At 45.2% G+C, this 21,141-nt stretch overlaps 1 protein-coding gene across 1 annotated transcript in view; it reads right to left on the bottom strand.

Moving 5' to 3' along the window:
- The window catches only part of LOC106584427 (leucine-rich repeat and immunoglobulin-like domain-containing nogo receptor-interacting protein 3), a 40,129-nt gene extending 21,493 nt beyond the window's left edge, over positions 1-18,636 (bottom strand). Inside the window, exon 1 of the mRNA XM_014169750.2 lies at positions 18,129-18,636. The gene's annotated coding sequence lies outside the window, so the exon portion shown is untranslated. The remainder of the gene's footprint in view (positions 1-18,128) is intronic.
- Positions 18,637-21,141: the final 2,505 nt, after the last annotated feature.

The raw sequence follows: 21,141 nt of genomic DNA, 5'->3' as shown, positions 1-21,141 counted from the left end.
GACTTTGGTTGTCAAGGTTGAGTGGCTTGTTGGACACAGCGATCCTGCAGCAGACTGGCCCCCTGCAGTACTGACCTGGAGTAATGAGGGGGAGAGAAGGAGGAGGAAGAAGGTGACTGAAGGGCAGAGTGGAAGAGTAAAGGGCCAACAAGAGGTGGACAACGCCACAGGGGACAACAGGGGGCCCTAGGGGCCAGGGAACAGGTCACCACTGCACCAGAGGCGCTGACAGACTGAGGCTGAGCCTGGGCTCTCATTACCAACAACATAGGCAACACCTGATACTCCGGCCCTCACCCACATGAAAGGCTCTCTCACAGCCTGCTAGTGCAGTAGGGCTCAAAAACCAAAGCAGAATAGGTCACCTGATTGCCCCTCTCAAGCAATAGCCTACTCCTAGTTAGCATAATGACAGTACAACAGCATGAGATACAGAAGGCTATTTTAGTCTATATTCAGAGGGATTGGTTTATGTTTATTATTTTGAGCTTTGTCTTTACCCTTGAGATAAAAATGTGATCATAGAAACATTTTTCTAAATGTTAATTCTAAACAGCAAAATGTGCAGTTCAGACAATAACTACTACTGACCAACTATTTAGAATTGTCACACACACACATCTGAGGCACACTGAGAAGGATTATTATATAATGTTATTGTGATGGAATGTAGGGCTGTGTTGTCAATATTTCAGCCTGGCATGTTTGCCTGGCCTACTTCAATGTACTCCATCTAATCCGGGGGTGCTCTTTCCGCCCAGCCCACTCTGCCTTCTACACCCCTGGTAATCTCACCGCTGCCAAAACAGACAGCTATTGTGGACAGCTGGCAGCCTCTAGGAAAATGACAACACAGAAAACTGTCTAAACACTGGAACAAAAGGTTAAACATCCAAAATGGTGTCTCTGCTATGCTGCCTGCCCCCTAGTGACAGGACAGTTTGGGATTATGGTATTATTGCTGTTCAGAAACATATGTTAGAGGTGCCTGCCACCACCCACCGTATTGTATGGGGTGTTATATGAGATAACATTTATATTTTTACAGGTGTATATTCAGGAAAATACAAAATAAACAACAAATAAATCAATGTACTCCTTTAGTCAGATTCAAATGTCAACAGGCTCTAGGGCCTGAGAAGCCGCAGATAAAATTAAAGGCATTTTCTGGGACTTCTGGTTCGTTTGGGCAGTACAATTAATCACATGCGCAATAAAATGCCACAAAATCCACCTTCTTCATGATCACTTTCCCTCAACTGTTGAACAACCCTTAATCTCCACAGGCTGTGGGGCATCCACCACTATTATCTTCAGCTCCACTCGCTCCTCTAACTACTTCCTGTGCCTCCATGTAGGAGACCTGCTGTATGGCCCTGACCCTTGTCACTTCATACTCCCTAACCGGGCACTCTTGGGAATTGGGAAAGTGCAACACCATTCATCCTCACTTTCTTCAATAATATTCTTTCCGCACACACTTGATACATGGCCATACTTTTTGCAATTCCGGCAAAATGGCTTGGACTTGAAAATTCACCGCGTACCTCACATATCCCAGCTTCACATGATAAGGGAGATGCTGTTCGTCCAACATCAATGATACCGGCAGGCTTTCCTCTTTCCACTACACGGTTCAGATGGCGTGCTTCAACTACTCCTGGTATGTTTCTTGTAAACCACGAGGCCTCAACATCCGACGTGACGCCAGAGATGACACCTTTTATCTGTGTTCTGCCCCCACAATCTAAACTCTCCACTTTTTATGTCAGTAGTTTGTAGAGCCATAATGCCTTCTGCTTCTGCTCTTTTGACACACAACAAATCCGAACTAAACCACCTCTAGTCACTCTGACCGACTCCAGCTTTCCTAACGCATCCGTGATACTTCAAAAGGATCGCCCAAAAAAAGCATAATCGTTAGTGTATCGTAATCCAACCAAAAACCTATGTTCATTTACAACTTTAGCCCTTTTTTTTCATTTTCCTTTATCACCGTCTTCTACTCTCTTTCACTATCAAGTTCATCCATCCACCTTCCATATTCCTCCACTCCGGAAACAATCATCGTTGTCATCCTCTCGTTGTATCTAGCTAGCGTCTCCATTCCCTTACTCTATTTTTGCACACTCGCTAACTTAGCTTTGTATGAGCTACTTGACTGGTTAATCTCTGTTCTCCCCATCTCATGCACACCAGCCAGTACAATATATCTAGTGGGTCACAAGGCCACAAAATTCTGACGAATTAAGTTGACGGTATCATTGTAAATCCCTTGGGGAACTCACCTCATTCAATCACAAGGGACACGTAGCACTGTGACCAAGGTATGCAGGGAGAGACGTGTCTGATGTGAACTGGTTGAGCTGGGTGGAGCCTAGGGGACGTTTGGACTGATCCAAAATGACTCCATTCCAGGCCACGGAAATTACAACAGGCAATTATTGTGGTGCAGTTGTAATAGAAATTGCATTTAGCTTTTTGTTTGTTCACCAAAAAGGCAGAATATGGTCCGCTTCACAGTCCAGCATTGATGTAATATTTTGCTATGAGGTAACACTGTTGGATAATTTATTTGTTAGTTTAGTGAGCTATACTCTGAGTGTTAATAACATCTATTTCTTGATAATGCCAAGTAATGAGGTCTTCATGCCAATGCTATTTGACAAGATTACGTTAATTACACTAAGACTGCTAATGCAATTAAGCGCCACAGAAAACATTCACAAACTTTTCTCAAGGCACATAGGGAAGAAAATCTCTAATTACATCATAGATAGTGATTGGTAATTAATCTACAAACATAATTACTGTCCCATTTCACTGTATCTATTACATGCTTAGCCAAATACACAAATGAGAGGAGAACATATTTCAGAGGAAAACCCATCTGGTAAAAGGGCTATGGAGGAGCAGTGGCATATATTCATGGATGCGAAGGGAAGCCAGGCTTCCTAAAAAAAAGAAGAAAAAAAATGATGTATCTTTCTTCTCTGTGTTTTCCTAAATTAGCCATGGCTGGAGATTGAGATTTAGACTTGTGGCTTTACTTAATTCTCCGTACTGGCTAATGATTACAACAGCGATTCTGATCCAACCATGAAATACATTGTGCCCCTGGACTGAGAGGATGGAAGTTCAATATGTAGCTAGATGTAGAAGGCTAATGTTAACTAGCTAACGTTGCCCATGGAAGGAAGTTAGGCTTGCGAGCAACACCGGCATTACAGAGGCAGGGGGGGACCTGGTGTGATTAAGGCGAAGGGAACACCGGCCACCTTTTCCCTCTATTCAACTGGCCAATGTACAGTCACTCGATAATAAGATGGACGACCCCCGATTGCGGAGGTCATCAACACAGAGGCCCCACAGGGGTGTGTGCTTAGTCCCCTCCTGTACTCCCCGTTCACACACGACTGTGTGGGCACGCACAACTCAAACACCATCATCAAGTTTGCTGACAACACGACAGTGGTAGGCCTGATCACCGGTGACGATGAATCAGCCTATAGGGAGGAGGTCAGTGACCTGGCAGTGTGGTGCCAGAACAACAACCTCTCCCTCAATGTCAGTAAGACCAAGGAGCTACACACTCACACACACTAACTCCATCATCTGCTCACTCACACATAATAAGGCACATACATTTATACTGACTCTACATACCTGCATACCCACTCACATACAAGCTGCTGCTACTTTGTTTATCTTATATCCTGTTGCCTAGTCACCTTACCCCTATACATACCTACCTCCATCACTCTAGTATCCATGCACATTTTAAATATGGTATTGGAACTGACCCTGTATTATGGTATGCTTACTTACTTACTTATTGTGTTCTTATATATTTCTTATTTCTTATTTCTTGTGTGTTTTTCTTCTAGTATTATATTGTCATTGATTATTACATTGTTGGATTTTGAGTTTGCAATAAAGGCATTTCACTGTACTTGTGCATGTGACATTAAAACGTGAAACTTGCTGGAATAGTGGAGGCAGCTCCTGGTTGCTCTCCGGTTTTGTAATGAAACAAAAAGGTGTGGTTGAATTTATTCTGCCACTGTGTCATATGAACTAACAGGTTATAGAGCAAACAACGCAATTATCACAACATGTTGTAATATGGCTTTTTTTTCTGGCTTGGTTTCCCCAGTGATTTTCCCCATGCACCGCCACTGCGGAGGAGTGAATTCAAATGAAGTATCTGGGCCACGTCTACAGAGAAATTAATTTAACACCATCTGATACCGCCTCTTGTTACAGAGAATAAGAGAAGGGAAAATAGAGGTGTGGAGAGACCGATTGACCATGTAGAGTAAACAGCAGATGAACGATCCAGTGAAAATCAAAAGGAAAATGTTCAACAAAGGGCAAGAAAAGAGACAAGCCTGCAGGATGACAGAGAGGAAGAGAGAAAACAGTCTTTCCTGAAGAAAGAAATAATAAAAAAACTGAAGAAACAAAGAGAATAGGAGAGAGAGGGTTTAAAGCAGGGGTGGGGGACGTCCGGCATCCGGGCCGTATACGGCCTACGAGAACGTTTGATCAGGCCCCAAAGCCAATTCATAAATATCATTTTTTTAATATAAAAAAAGCTCTAGATGTCGTTTTTCCACTAAAATAAAATAAAAAATTCAGGTGCTCAGCACCTGTACATCAGAAAAATGGCTACAGTAAAGAAAAGAAAAGTAGATGCAGAGTGTTGCGTTTTCCAAGACAAATGGACAAATTCATGTTTTTTTGTTGAAGTGAAAGGCAAACCTGTATGCCTAGTTTGTGGGGATGCACTTGCAGTAATGAAAAAGGCCTATTTGGAGCGTCATTACAGCTCGAAACATGCTAAACTGAATGAGTTGCAAGGACAACTTCGTGTGGATGAAGTCATTGCTCTTCAGCAGTGTTTGGGTGCCCAACAAGCCGCCTTTACAAAACCTCGTTTGGATGGGGAAAATGTTATGCAAGCAAGTTTTGTGGTGAGCGAGCTTATCGCAAAGAAACTAAAGCCTCATTCGGAAGGAGAATTTGTAAAAGAGTGTCTCCTTGCCACTGCAGATTTGCTAGCACCAGACAAAAGTAAATTGTGTCAAGTGTCAGTTTGTCTCGAAGAATCGTCACGGAGCGGATAACTGACATGGCACAAGATTTCGAAAAAACATTGACGGACTCCGCAAAGATATTTTGAGTTTTTCTCTTTGGCATGTGATCAAATAACTGACATAACAAATACCGCCCAATTTGCAATTTTTGTGCGTGGGATTACCGCTGAGTTTTACACAAGGGGGGAATTGCTGTTGTTGGAAGCCATGCATGGCACCACCAGAGGTGTCACGTTCTGACCTTAGTATGAGGTAATTCTTCCATAGTAGATTGGTCAGGGCGTGACAGGGGGGTGTTTTTGTCTATGTATTTTGGGTTTTCTATGTGGGTTGTCTAGATTGTCGTTCTATGTTGTATTTTCTATGTTGTGGCCGGGTATGGTTTCCAATCAGAGGCAGGTGTTTTTCGTTGTCTCTGATTGGAAGCCATACTTAGGCAGCCTGTTTTTCATGGGGTTTTGTGGGTGGTTGTTTTCCATTTCGTTGTTTGTACCTGGCGGGACTGTTGTTGGTCGTTTTGTTATTTTGCAAAGTGTTTTCATTAAAAGTAAATATGAGCACTTCACACGCAGCATTTTGGTCTCCTTTAGACGACCCTTATTACAAGAGGTGAGGACTTGTTTGAGAGACTTGTCTCGGCCATGAGCAAATATGAGCTACGGTTTGAAAAACTAAGTGGCCTTACTACAGATGGAGCGCCAGCCATGGTTGGCTCGAAAAAGGGGTTAACCACATTAGTGAAAAAAGAAATTAGTTGCCTCAGTCTTGATTCAAGTGATTTAATTGTATGCAACTGCATCATACATCAAGAAAGTCTGTGTGCACAGTCCCTGATGCCGAACAACGTAATGGCAACTGTAGTGTCGACCATCAATTTTATCAAAAGCAAAAGGCTGAACAACCACCAGTTTAAGGAGCTATTGAGTGATCTTGAATCGGAGTATGGTGATGTGGTTTACCACTGTGAGGTGCGATGGTTGAGCCGTGGAAACATGCTTGCATGGTTTTACAGACTGAAGGAGGAAGTAAAACTATTCATGGAGATGAAGGGGAAACCTGTTGCAGAACTGAGTGATGACAAGTGGATGTGTGATTTGGCCTTCATGGTGGACATAACCAAGTATCTGTCTGACTTGAAGCTCCATGGGCCAAAATAGCTTCTCAGCGATCTTCTATCAAACGTGAAATTGTTCAAAGCGAAATTAAAGCTGTGGCAAGTCCAACTAGAAAGGCTTAACACAGTGCATTTTCCTACTCTGCAAGGACAAGAGCCTGATATTACGTTGGAAATGCCAGTGAGTGCGGAAAGCTTGCGAAGGCATTTTGTGAGCAGTATAAGGATGTGAAAAGTAAACAACTGGAGTTGAACATATTTGCGGCCCCGTTTAACGTCGAACCAGCGGATGTGCCTGATGGCCTACAACACGAAGTCATTGAGCTGCAAAGCAAAGACGAGCTCAAAGCCAGGTACAACAACCTCACTCTCCTTGAGTTCTACAAAATGTACGTTAGTGCTGAGCATTTTCCTGTTCTGAGGAGACATGCACTTAAATTTGCATCTGTGTTCTGGACGACCTACTGTTGTGAGCAGTTCTTTTCCAAACTGATTCTTGCAAAGTTTCGATTTCCCGCTCAAGACTGACTGATACAAACCTGGAAAACCAGCTGCGAGTAGCGTCATCTTCACTGCCAGCTGACATCATACGCTCGTCAAAGATAAGCAGTTTCAGCCATCGCATTAGAGGTGAGTTTGAACAAGTAATCATGATAACAACATTATTTACAATACTAATATTTATTTAAATAGGACTAGCACTTGTCTTAATACTCAAGGGCACAAGAAACATCATACAAGTAATATTTAAACTATACAACCAATGTCAGTGATTAAAGTCACATTAAAACATGAATAAAGCAGAAAATAGCAGATTTTAATAATATGGCCCCCAAATTAATTTATAAATATCCAAATGGCCCTTGATGGCAAAAAGGTTCCCCACCCCTGGTTTAAAGGAAGGTGAGGGATTATACAACTTGATAGAACCAGGGAAGGAGAGAGTGGAAGAAATGGATTTGTCTAAATTGAAGCGCTGCGGAGAATGCAGACGTGCGTGACTAGATGGGTATTTGACAGGTGTTCTCTCCTGTATCTCTGGTGTAAATCTCAGCTCGAGAGAAATCCTACCCCACTGTGCAGTGGCCATACTAAAGTCTGCCTCATGCTCCATGGAGAGGTAACACTGAGCCGTGGTAAATAACAGAGGTTCTGAGTTCTCCCAGATGAAAGCTTAGGAGGACTCAGCTGCTCTCTCTCTCGCTCAGTATGTGATTCCTACCCTAGCACCTTGGTCCTGCCTCCCAACAGGAACAGGAATAGTACTATGTGACGTGTATCATATGTTTTTTACAATCATATATAATTTTAATCTGCAACATACAGTAGGTCATACATTATTGAGTATTTGCCTTATAGAAAATGCCAGCAAAAGGCCAACAATTGAGTCTCAAATAACAATGGTGACAGTCTGTAGCATATCTAGCATTATGATAATCAACAAAATGCTATGCTCACAGCAGAGTAAAACTAAAACTGTCTATTGAAATCACACTAAACCTGTCTAAGCATGTAATTTCACTGACCCTGGATTGGGGCAGCTGCTAACAGAGATCCCATATTCACTTCATAGCCTCCCATAGGCTTGGCTAGGCAGCATGCTATGGTCCACTCTGTACAATGAGATCTCTGGGTAATTGGGTGCTGCACATGAAATGCAGATCTCTTCTGACATCACACAGGAACTCACTGGAGCAGGGATAATACAGTATGCTGTATAAAAGCACACAGGCAGTTAGTGTCAACAAACAGCACAGCACAGCCAAGCACACAAACAAACAAACAGCAAACTCCCGGCCATCACACAGATAATAGGCCCCTTAGACAATGTTTATCCCGACTCATCCACCAATCAACCTTCACCACATTTGGAAGAAAGGCAGCTCTTCATCCGAAGGATGAGAGATCAACTGATCTGAGATCAGAGCGAGAAAAAGAGCAAGAGAGGGGGGGGGGATTGGAGAGGGTTATGGGATAGGTTCTGACAGTTTACTGCCATACAACCGACCAATCTCTGAATCTGTGATGGTTGTGTATTTCTAAGAAAGCTGAATAATTCATTTCAACCAATGACATGCTGGAGTGGAGAGAGGCACCGGTGCATGATAAATTCATAGCATATCCCAGTGGTCCAAAGGCACTCTGTCCTCTTAACCTTAAGTGTGGCAACCCAGTACACACAGACGAGAGTACACCTGTCAAACAGAGAGAACAGTGAACGCCATCCAAGAAAAAAACACACACACAACGCATACCCAACGTGCCTCAGCCCTGTTTGAAAAGGCTCTGAGAGAGGTGACACACACACACACACACACACACACACACACACACACACACACGCACACACACACACACACACACACACACACACACACACACACACACACACACACACTCAAGAACCAAAGTATTCTCCTCACTCTACTCTACTTTTTAAGCAGCCAGTGAAGTCAAATTCTCTCATGTGTGTTGACACACATAAATATGCAGTGTGTGCACTGTGCCGAAAAATATTTTAGATTACATTTTTTTAAATGAATGATCTTGTCACACCTGTCCTTGTGCTGTCTCCACCCCCCTCCAGGTCTCACCCATCTTCCCCATTATCCCCTGTGTATTTATACCTGTGTTTTCTGTCTGTCTGTGCCAGTTTCCCAGTCTCTCTTTTTCTCGTCATTCCTGGTTCTGACCCTTGCCTGTCCTGACACTGAGCACGCCTGCATGACCACTCTGCCTGCCCCTGACCTCGAGCCTGCCTGCCGCCCTGTACCGTTTTGGACTGCCCTGGTTATGAACTCTTGCCTGTCCCCGACCCGCCTTTTGCCTACCCTTGGATTATAATAAATATCAGAGCTCAAACCATCTGCCTCCTGTATCTGCATCTGGGTCTCACCTTGTGTCGTTATAGTACGAACGGGCCATGACTGACCAAGCAGACTTGGACCAGCTCCATCACGCTGTCTCCCTGCAGGGAGCTACCATTAAGAGACAGGAGGAGCTACTTCAGAACCTGATGGAGGGGCTCCGATCTCTGGCGGAACGCCACAACCAGGGGTTCAAGACATTAACAGAGCAATTCCGTGAATTAGCTCGCAAGCAGCATGCCACATCTGAGACCTCCCAGCCACTCAGTAACTTCCCTACTAGTGGTGGGTTTGTTCAGCCTACTCCGGCTCCCCGAGAACCCTGCTTACCTCCTCCGGAGCGATATGCTGGCGATCCTGGAACCTGCCGGGCGTTTCTTTCCCAGTGCTCCTTCATTTTTGAGCTACAGCCATCTTCGTTCCCTTCGGATTGATCGAAGATAGCTTATCTAATTAAGCTAAAGTCCGGAAGGGCACTCTCCTGGGCGACGGCTGTTTGGGAGCAACAATCCACTGTTTGTCATAACCTGGAAGATTTCATGGCGGAGGTGAGGAAGGTATTCGATTCGCCGGTGCCCGGGAGAGAGGTGGCCCGAAAACTACTGAAGGTACATCAGAACTCCCGTAGTGTGACAGACTACGCGGTAGAGTTTCGCACATTGGCCGCCAAGAGTGCCTGGAATCCGGAGGCTCTGTTCGATACCTTCCTTCACGGACTATCGGAGGAAATAAAAGATGAGCTTGCAGTGCAGGAGTTACCATTGAACCTCGATTCCCTCATCGCCCTTACGATTAGGATTGATGGGCATCTACGAGAACACCGGAGTGAGAGGAGGTTGGGTCTCGGGAACATTCGTTCATCCACTGCTGCTTGCTCACCTCTGAAGGAATCCGGAGGTCCCCAAAGCGTGCACTTCCGAGAAGAGCCGAAGCCACCCGAGTTCCCTCGAGAATCATCGGCGATGAGTGAGTCGGTTACCCCTAAGACTGTGCAACTGGGCAGAGCTGGATTATCGCCTAGGGAACGTTCCTGCTCCAACTGTTGTCGGATGAGAGTTTTATGGACGCTACCCTAGTTTCTGAGTTAGGTATCCCCACTCAACTCCTCTCTGTTCCCATGGACGCTAGGGCACTGGACGGCCGCTCCATTGGAAGAGTTACCCACAGCACTGTTCCTGTTAATCTGCGGGATTCAGGAAATCACAGTGAGGCTATACAGCTTATCCTCATTGATTCCCCCCATGTTCCTGTTGTTTGGGGATTTTCTTGGCTCCAAAACCACAACCCCGTTATTGACTGGACCACGAGTTCAACCCTGGGTTGGAGTCCGTTCTGTCATTCCCATTGTCTCAAAGCGGCGCAGACTTCCCCGAGACGTCCTCCTCAGGGCTTAAGTAAAGCCTCGGATTTCTCTGCCATTCCCGCAGAGTACCATGACCTCCTGGAGGTCTTCAGCAGGGCACGGGATACTTCTCTTTCCCCGCATCGTCTCTACGATTGTGCCATTGACCTTCTCCCAGGCACCACACCGCCTTGTGGTCAGCTATATTCCCTATCCGGCCCGGAGACCAAGGCCATGGAGGAGTACATTGAGGAATCTCTGGCTGCTGGAGGCATCCGTCCGTCTGCATCTCCTGCCGGTGCAGGGTTTTTCTTTGTGGAAAAGAAGGACAAGACCCTGTGTCTGTGCATTGACTACCGGGGTCTTAATGACATAATGATCAAGAATCGTTACCCCATACCACTCCTCTCCTCGGCTTTCGAACCTCTCCAGGGGGCCACCATCTTCTCCAAGCTGGACCTTCGGAATGCCTAGCACCTGGTTCAGATACGCGAAGGACATGACAGCATTCAACACTGCCAGTGGATATTAGTCCAAACAGCATGACCAGGTACTCACCAACGGCCACGCTGTCTTCCAGGCCCTGATAAATGATGTGCTCCGGGACTTGTTAAATCGTTTCGTGTTCGTCTACCTCAACTACATCCTGGTGTTTTCCCGTTCTGCCCAAGAACACGTTCTTCATGTTCGACAAGTCCTTCAGCGCCTCCTGGAAAACCAGTTATTTGTGAAAGTGGAGAAGTCCGAGTTACACCGTTCTACACTCTCCTTTCTGGGATAATATTTTAAAATTAAATATAACCTTAATTTTGCTGGACCCGAGGAAGAGTACAGTCATGGCCAAAAGTTTTGGGAATGACACAAATATTAATTTTCACAAAGTCTGCTGCCTCAGTGTCTTTAAATATTTTTGTCAGATGTTACTATGGAATACTGAAGTATAATTACAAGCATTTCATACGTGTCAAAGGCTTTTATTGACAATTACATGAAGTTGATGCAAAGAGTCAATATTTGCAGTGTCACGATTGTGTGTAGAGAAGGACCAAGGCGTAGCGTGCTCTGAGTTCCACATTTTATTTTAGCGAAACTTGCAACCAACAACAACAACAACAACAACAACAACAAAAAAAGAAACAACCAACAAACCGTGACGACAGAGGTGCTACATGCACTGACTCAAAACAAGATCCCAAAAACAATAGGTGGGAAGAGGCTGCCTAAATATGATGCCCAATCAGAGACAACGAGATACAGCTGCCTCTGATTGGGAACCATATCAGGCCAACATAGAAATACAAAACTAGAGTACCCACCCTAGTCACACCCTGACCTAACCAAAATAGAGAATAAAAAGGATCTAAGGTCAGGGCGTGACATGCAGTGTTGACCCTTCTTTTTCAAGACCTCTGCAATTCGCCCTGGCATGCTGTCAATTAACTTCTGGGCCACATCCTGACTGATGGCAGCCCATTCTTGCATAATCAATGCTTGGAGTTTGTCAGAATTTGTGGGTTTTTGTTTGTCCACCCGCCTCTTGAGGATTGACCACAAGTTCTCAATGGGATTAAGGTCTGGGGAGTTTCCTGGCCATGGACCCAAAATATCGATGTTTTGTTCCCCGAGCCACTTAGTTATCACTTTTGCCTTATGGCAAGGTGCTCCATCATGCTGGAAAAGGCATTGTTCGTCACCAAACTGTTCCTGGATGGTTGGAAGAAGTTGCTCTCGGAGGATGTGTTGGTACCATTCTTTAGGCAAAATTGTGAGTGAGCCCACTCCCTTGGCTGAGAAGCAACCCCACACATGAATGGTCTCAGGATGCTTTACTGTTGGCATGACACAGGACTGATGGTAGCGCTCACCTTGTCTTCTCCGGACAAGCTTTTTTCCAGATGCCCCAAACAATCGGAAATGGGATTCATCAGAGAAAATGACTTTACCCCAGTCCTCAGCAGTCAAATCCCTGTACCTTTTGCAGAATATCAGTCTGTTCCTGATGTTTTTCCTGGAGAGAAGTGGCTTCTTTGCTGTCCTTCTTGACACCAGGCCATCCTCCACAAGTCTTCGCCTCACTGTCCGTGTAGATGCACTCACACCTGCCTGCTGCCATTCCTGAGAAAGCTCTGTACTCGTGGTGCCCCGATCCCGCAGCTGAATCAACATTAGGAGACGGTCCTGGCGCTTGCTAGACTTTCTTGGGCGCCCTGAAGCCTTCTTCCCAACATTTGAACCGCTCTCCTTGAAGTTCTTGATGATCCGATAAATGGTTGGTTCAGCTGCAATCTTACTGGCAGCAATATCCTTGCCTGTGAAGCCCTTTTTGTGCAAAGCAATGATGACGCCATGTGTTTCCTTGTAGGTAAACATGGTTGACAGAGGAAGTGCAATGATTCCAAGCACCACCCTCCTTTTGAAGCTTCCAGTCTGTTATTCGAACTCAATCAGCATGACAGAGTGATCTCCAGCCTTGTCCTCGACAACACTCACACCTGTGTTAACGAGAGAATCACTGACATGATGTCAGCTGGTCCTTTTGTGGCAGGGCTGAAATGCAGTGGAAATGTTTTTGCGGGATTCAGTTCATTTGCATGGCAAAGAGGGACTTTGCAATTAATTTCAATTCATCTGATCACTCTCCATAACATTCTGGAGTATATGCATTGCCATCATACAAACTGAGGCAGCAGACTTTGTGAAAATTAATATTTGTGTCATTCTCAAAACTTTTGGCCACGATTGTAGCTGCTGCCTAAATACAAATAAAAAAAGCCTAGGATCTGAAAAAGCCTAGGTACAGTATTTCTGATCAAACAGCTCCACTCTCTCTGACAATGAAGCTGAATTCATGTTCCCTGAGGATGAGGTAGCCTGCTTAGAAGGTTCTCACCATCCAACTGTCACCAAAATGCTTAGAAGGTTCTCACCATCCAACTGTCACCAAAATGTACAGACAGACACAAAGGACCACATTTGATTTATTCGTTCAAAACATCCAGAAAAAAATGGAATAGGAGAATGGAATAGGTCCCTTCCCGCTGCTCGTAGGCAGCCTTATAAAATGACACAGATAGAGATAGAGTAGTAAAAAACATGACCCTAAAAATACACTCCAACTCCTGGGACACTTGGAGAGACGAGGAGGCTGACTTCCGCCCCACACATGTACATTAACCCGGCATAATGAAGGAAATAACTGGGTTCAGTTTCCATCATTAGCTGTCCTCACTACCACACTCTGCCATAGCACTTATATAAAATATAAATGTACCCGACATCCTGCTGCTATATAGCTGTGTCTGCTCTGCTCTCCTGCTGTTGTATCTGCTGCCTCCTCTGGAGACGATTTGAGGATCTGACTCATTATTATTTAACACAGAGGAAAGATGGCATGCTTCTGAACTGATACCATGATCCCCTGCTTTAGGTGATAGATAGGAGTCATGCATTGGACAGAGAGGCTGATTGAGGAGAATGCCGGTGGATGGCTGAGCTCCAGCACAATCTGACTGATCATCCATCTTCACCTTTCATCATCACACTCACTCAGCTCCCCTGCTGAAGGTTGTCGGTCCCAAGCTCAATCAGCTCAGTCTAATACCCTGTGAACTATTAACTAACATGCGTGAAATGCTTCATAAGAAAACCGATTAATCAAAGCAGCAATCGGTTTAAGTCTGGTCACACCAGACAAAAGGGATCTATTATAACTTCTCGCCAGGGTCGGGGCTGTGTGTGGGAACATTTAAACAATAAAATAGCTATTTTGGACAAACACTTAAAAATCTATTAAATGAATGCCACCTGCAGCTGACAAGTGGTGGGCAGACAATGGGTAGGGTAATCAAATACCCTGTGCCCCCACATCAATCACATTATGGCACAATGGTACAACCAGCTTGTGGCTTGTTTGATGACTAGATCATTCATTTTGTAATTAAAGAGCTGGCCCAAGCAACAGACCCACTGAGAGACAAAGAGGAACCTGAGCCATTGTCCCCCAAAGGCCACAGTAAACAGGTGTTCTAAAACAGGAATGCCAGAGGGGCTATGGCCTATGATGAGTGAATCAGCTACTGTAGCATAGAGCCTGTATAACTCACCCTGCTGCCCCCACAACCCACTCATGTACATCCATACTGGAGAGAGATCTGTTTTATGGCCAGAAAGTCACACTATTTCAAGTCGAGCTGCCAGGCAAAGAAAATACATAAAATGAAATGAGGTGGAGACTGACGAGTATATAAACTCACAGCCCCTGACCACCTCCTCCGGCTCTCCACTGCCCACTAGGTGATTTAGCGGCTCTGCGGCCACACTCAGTTACACTTACAGGTTCATGTTTTTAACTGTCAGCCTCTCACACTTCCATGCCCCTATCTTCTGCCATTTTGTATACCTTCTGAAAACAACAGGATTAGGTCTTTGTTTTTAAAGGCTGTGTATGGGTAAGGAACGAAGTTTATGGTTGACCAATAATTGACATCCCTGAAATGTGATGAGAAACCAACCATTAACAAATTACTTATCAGCGCTTAACAGAGTCCAGGCTGTAGCAGATTACATTGACCATGGAACAGAAATAGCCTATAGATATGATAACCAGCTACAGTGAACCAGCTAAAGCATACAAACCGCTACTAATCAGTCCTAGCTCTCTCTTTTAGCACCCTTGTAAAGACATGACTAGTTCATTCCACTCTCTTTCATTCCACTCTAGTTCATTCCACTCTCTTTCATGTCAAAACGCTGCCCCCGAGGAATACAAATCTCTGTCTCACCCTCTCCTCTGTTCTGACCTGCTATTGTAGTATCTGCGTTGGCAGATGCTCTGGGTGCTACAAAGAGGTCACAGGCAAACTCATTAGCTCAGATGCCAAATGAACCGGCCATGTTGTTACAAGGGTTCCGCTCAAAGCGAGAACAGAGGAAATGCATTATGGTTGGAGGATGTGAAATGACTGGTGGATAGGTGTGGTATGATGATGGGATTGTGGTGGTGTGACAAAACTGAGGAATATTGCCTGCGAACACGAGCAGGGCTCCTTCTGTAATCTCCTTTATTGGCTTTAGTCTCCAGCTGGTGGACATCCAAAGACATCATAGTACAATACTGAATCAAGTTACATAATGGTGCTAATTCCAATCACTACACCTCTATTGTTCGTATTACACCTTCATAACAAGGCAATGTAGCAAATGACAACCCTGACACGTAAAACTGTAACACAGGTTGACAATATTGGGCTCCCGAGTGGTGCAGTGGTCTAAGGCACTGCATCTCAGTACTAGAGGTGTCACTACAGACCCTGGTTAGATTCCAGGCTGTATCACAACCGGCCGTGATTGGGAGTCCCATAGGGTGGCGCACAATTGGCCCAGCGTCGTCTGTGTTAGGTTTTGGCCGGGGTAGGCCGTCATTGTAAATAAGAATTTGTTCTTAACTGACTTGTCTAGTTAAATAAAGGTTAAATTAAAATATTGAAAGGAGCCTGTCTGTTCAATGACCTCTATGAGGTGTGAACCAGAATTGATGTTCTTAAGGTATGATTGATGTTGCCGACTCACAGCGCTGCAGTTGGTCCAGGACAGGTCATTCTGAACATTCATTATGCAGCTGAAGCAGTGAGAGAGTGGGAAGTCAACTTAAGTAGAATGCCCATATTTCAAGAGCGAACTGTCCAGCTGGATATTTTCACTGTTGCCACTTACATGCTACTAGTAGCCCTCGGGCGTTTGACAGCACACAGGGGCAGTGTTCTGCTGTCCTCCACCACTTTTCCACTCCCTCATTCTCTTCGCCCACTGTGACAGTAGTGGTGCTCTAAGTTTACTTACAGGGGATGCATGGCTGTTTTACTGTCCTCAAAGCCATGCTGGGAAACAATGAGGCTCGGCTCTGCCAGTGCTGAGGAGATGTAATGTCACATTTGAGCACAGTGGACAGCTTTATATGCAACAGCAGGAGATGGCAGAGATCCGTAGGCGTAATGGATACATTGCACTCGGAGGCACCATGGGTGCCATAACAATTCATTAGGCCATTTCATTATGGATGGGCAGGGTTATACTGTGGCTAGGTGCTGTTAAACGCAATTGACTGAGGGTTATAAGTGCAATTGCTACCGGTGCTCTCCTGTCTCTGATTAACCAATATCCCATCCAATATCCCATAACAGACAAAGTATCATCTTGTCTCATTGCATCTTATCTCATCTCTCACATAAAAATCCATCAGGAAAACCAATAAAAACTGGTATCAGAAATAAGTCCAGGCATACAGGCAGGCAGATTGGATAGGAGAACTAGACTGTTTCACCAGCAGCTATTGTTCCTGCTGTCTGACTGTCTGACTGACTGTCTGTCTGACTGTCTGTCTCAATGTCTGTCTGACTGACTGCATGTCTGTCTGACTGACTGCCTGTCTTTCTGAATGTCTGTTTGATTGAATGCATGTCTGTCTGTCTGTCTGTCTGTCTGTCTGACTGAATGTTTGTCTGTCTGTCTGTCTGTCTGTCTGTCTGTCTGTCTGTCTGTCTGTCTGTCTGTCTGTCTGTCTGTCTGTCTGTCTGTCTGTCTGTCTGTCTGTCTGTCTGTCTGTCTGTCTGTCTGTCTGTCTGTCTGTCTGGCTGCATGTCTGTCTGTCTGTCTGTCTGTCTGACTGCATGCCTGACTGAATGTCTGATTGCATGTCTGTCTGTCTGTATGTCTGTCTGTCTGTCTGACTGACTGCATGCCTGTCTGTCTGTCTGTCTGACTGACTGCATGTCTGTCTGTACATCTGCATGTCTGTCTGTTTGTCTGACTGCATGTCTGACTGCATGTCTGTCTGTGTCTGACTGCATGTCTGTCTGTGTCTGACTGCATGTCTGTCTGTGTCTGACTGCATGTCTGTCTGTACATCTGCATGTCTGTCTGTTTGTCTGACTGCATGGCTGACTGCATGTCTGTCTGTGTCTGACTGCATGTCTGACTGCATGTCTGTCTGTGTCTGACTGCATGCCTGTCTGTCTGACTAGGGCGGCTAGAAGCCCTAGAGCTCCAGAGTCAGTCATTCAGTCAATCCCACTAAGCCAGTCAGTCTGACTGTGGCAGGACAGGGAGTCAGTCCAACAACACGTCCGCCTCACAGTGAGACGCCTGTGGGGTCGATCCCGGGTGCAGCCTCCTCTCTGTCCTGGTAATCAAGCTCTAATTGTGTGAGGATGAGCAAAGACACGGGCAGAACGTGGTGGCACAGAGGAAGAAAACACAGAAGACACATTTAGGGACAGAGAGAAAATACCCACCCACAGTGATAACAACATCAGATGTCTGTCTAGCTCCTTGGAAAACAATCTGTTATGACTGCACAAACCCACTTTGACCTGAGGCTGATGGAGAAACAACACACAGAGCCTCTGGAAGTGATAACAGAAGGGTTGGGAATGGGACGACACTGATGTGATCGGAAAACTGCACAAAAGTCCACAAGGCAGGGAGAGAAAAGAGGATGATTATACAGTATCCATTCATTTAGCTCCAATCTAACATGTGGTGTTACACCCTAATTAATTAATGCTATTACACCTTCAGTTGATCACAGGTGGATGTCAGTGACAGGGAGTCCTGTCCCAAGTGCTATGGGGATCCCATGTGTTCAATGTCTGTGCTGGGTGCATGCCTGTGTGAATGTGTGGCTTTTGCATCAGTAGAAGTTGTCTTACCCAGATCTTGACCGGTGGTCCATCCACGTTCGCAAGCCTGGTCCTCACTCGGCGTGTGTGTGTTGCCTCTGCGCCTCGGTTCTGCAGTCCGTCTGTCCAGAGAGTGTGTGTGTGTTGGACTGTAATGTTGCTCCACCAGCTTCCTATGATAATACTCACTGAGCCTCCAGCCTGTGACAGCAGCAACTGAGCCTGACTGCAATTGCTTCGCTCCCCCTCTCGCTCCCCCTCGCTCCCGCTATCTATAGTGCATCAACCCCTTCCCTCTGCCTCTGCAGATGAAAAGGCAACTGAAGTCTCTTTCCCCCTCTCTCTCTTCTTTGTGTTCCAGAGTCAGCTTCTGGTTCCCATTGGGCACAGGGCTTTGTGTCTCTGCCACTGTGACAGCCTGAGCTGGTGATGGTGTGCTCTTTCACTACAGGGGCATGTGAGTGTGTGTGTGTGCGCATGTGTGTGTGAGGGAGAGAGACAGCCCTGCTGCTGCTGTTCAGTGGAGCACATCTGTGCTGTTGCTGCCTCTCCACTACTCCGGTTGTTCAGCTTCACAACTCACTCTGCTAGCAAACTAACGGCTTAGGGATCATCTCAAAAGTCTGGAAAACAGGAAAAACATAGACAAAAGGTTTAGCTCATCCACAAAGGGCCAGATGGCAATGGAATGATGGAAAATAGAGAGGTTCAATACATTGCATTTGAGATTGCTTGAACATGGAAATATACTTTTTTTCTTGATATTATAATATATTTCTAAACTTCTGCTGATCAGACAGTAAAAAAGCACATTTACTCTCTCCCTCTACATAACCCCAGACAAGCAACATAGGAGTCACATTTTATCCCCCCTGGGAGCTCAGAAGCTGAGAATGAGGAGATAACTTTACCTCCAGGCTGTTCAAACATATATTTTATACTTCAGCCATGGTGTTAAATAACAGAGTAAATCGGAGTCTGAGGCAGTGCAAGAGCGTCATATTCAGGTGAACGCATAGACTGTACCTTATTTCACCCCTTATTGTCCATTTATTGTCCCTAAGAGACAACACTTCAGGTGCACTGATGCAGAATCTCTATGCAAAGCTAAGAAAATGCGAACACAGTTATATTATGTAAGGAACCACCCAGTAATGATCACATGGAAGGGTGATCATTTTTTTTCTGTTTCTGTACTAGCACGATTCCTACTCATTGGCGGACAATGTCATTCCAAAAATGTATGTTCATAATCATATTACAGCCTACATGATAGTTCTGCTGTTTTATCTGAGGGTTTACATTTGATCTCTTATAGCAGGGGTTGGCAAAAGGCGTGTGAGGGAGTTATTTTTTAAATATTTTTTTTTACACCAATCTCGACAAATCATTTTTGTATAGACCTAGCTTTGTGCACAGGAGCATTGTCATGCTGAAACAGGAAAGGTCCTTCCCCAAACTGTTGCCACAAAGTTGGAAGCACAGAATCGTCTAGAATGTAATTTTATGCTCTAGCGTTAAGATTTCCCATCACTGGAACTAAGGGGCCTAGCCCGAACCATGAAAAACAGCCCCAGGCCATTATTCCTCCTCCACCAAACTTTACAGTTGGCACTATGCATTGGGGCATGTAGCATCTCCTGGCATCCGCCAAACCCAGATTGGTCCGTCGGACTGCCAGATGGTGAAGCGTGATTCATCACTCCAGAGAACATGTTTCCACTGCTCCAGAGTCCAATGGCGGCAAGCTTTACACCAGTCCAGCCGATGCTTGGCATTGCGCATGGTAATCTTAGGCTTGTGTGTGGCTGCTTGGCCATGGACACCCATTTCATGAAGCTCCCGACGAACAGTTCTTGTGCTGACATTGCTTCCAGAGGCAGTTTGGAACTCGTAGTGAGTATTGTAACCGAAGACAGACGATTTTTATGCGTTTCGTGCTTCAGCACAATGACGGTGCCATGTTCAAAGTCACTGAGCTATTCAGTACGGGCCATTCAACAGCCAATGTTCGTCTATGGACATTGCATTACTGTGTGCTCAATTGTATACACCTGTCAGCAACAGGTGTGGCTGAAATTGCCGAATCCACTAATTTGAAGGGGTGTCCACATACAAGTGTATGTCAACAATCCTTCCTCCAAGAGACTATTCTATGGATTACATTTAGTGAGAAAAAAAATTATGGTATTTTTATGTCTGGGTTTTGTGAGGAAACACTCTAGCCTTCTGTTGAGCAAGAGGCAGGCATAAGTTGGCACCATCTTGGAGTCAAGTGTACTCATGGATGTTGGAGTCAAGTGTACTCAGGGATGTTGGAGTCAAATGTTCTCAGGGATGTTGGAGTCAAGTGTACTCAGGGATGTTGGAGTCAAGTGTACTCAGGGATGTTGGAGTCAAATGTTCTCTGAGTCAATGTCTTGCATGTGATGCTGAGCTATTGTGATATTGAGAAGCATACATATGTTGGTGCAAAGTCAACCATCACATTTCACCTTGAGTGAGAGTTTCTAATCAATGCAGTCAACAAGCCCATACAGATGCTCTCGATATGTTCAAGCCAACACACTCATTTTTGAAGTAAGTAATAGTCTATCTACTGGCCCTGAGAAACTTTAAGTACACTCACAAACATCCTCGCACACCAGATGCAAAAGACTGAGAGAAGGAAGAGAGAAGGGAAAGAAGAGAGAGAGAAGTTTAATAGACTGAGGAAACTGATAAATGTACCGGATTGCAACTATGTGCCCTTACAATCACAGATGAGTGCAGCTTTTATAATGAGGGGCACTGGAATTTGTATGTGCATACATGCGTGAGCATACATGCACGAGTTTGTCTGTGTGGCTCAGACACAACAGTGTGACTGCTGTTATCAACTGCATATCTGCCCTAGGGAGGAAGCTGCTGTGCTGGGGGGTTAACAGCTTTTGCAGCCTGACTGTTCCCTCACTGCAGCTGTGAAAGGGGCCGAGTAATTCTGCTGCTCTTTCACGCCCTGCGGACCAGGCCGATCTGGGGTGGCACACAGCAACACAGTAAC

This window comes from Salmo salar, chromosome ssa23, assembly GCF_905237065.1.
Source record: "Salmo salar chromosome ssa23, Ssal_v3.1, whole genome shotgun sequence".
NCBI lineage: Eukaryota > Metazoa > Chordata > Actinopteri > Salmoniformes > Salmonidae > Salmo > Salmo salar.
This window is presented reverse-complemented; position numbering and strand designations above follow the sequence as displayed.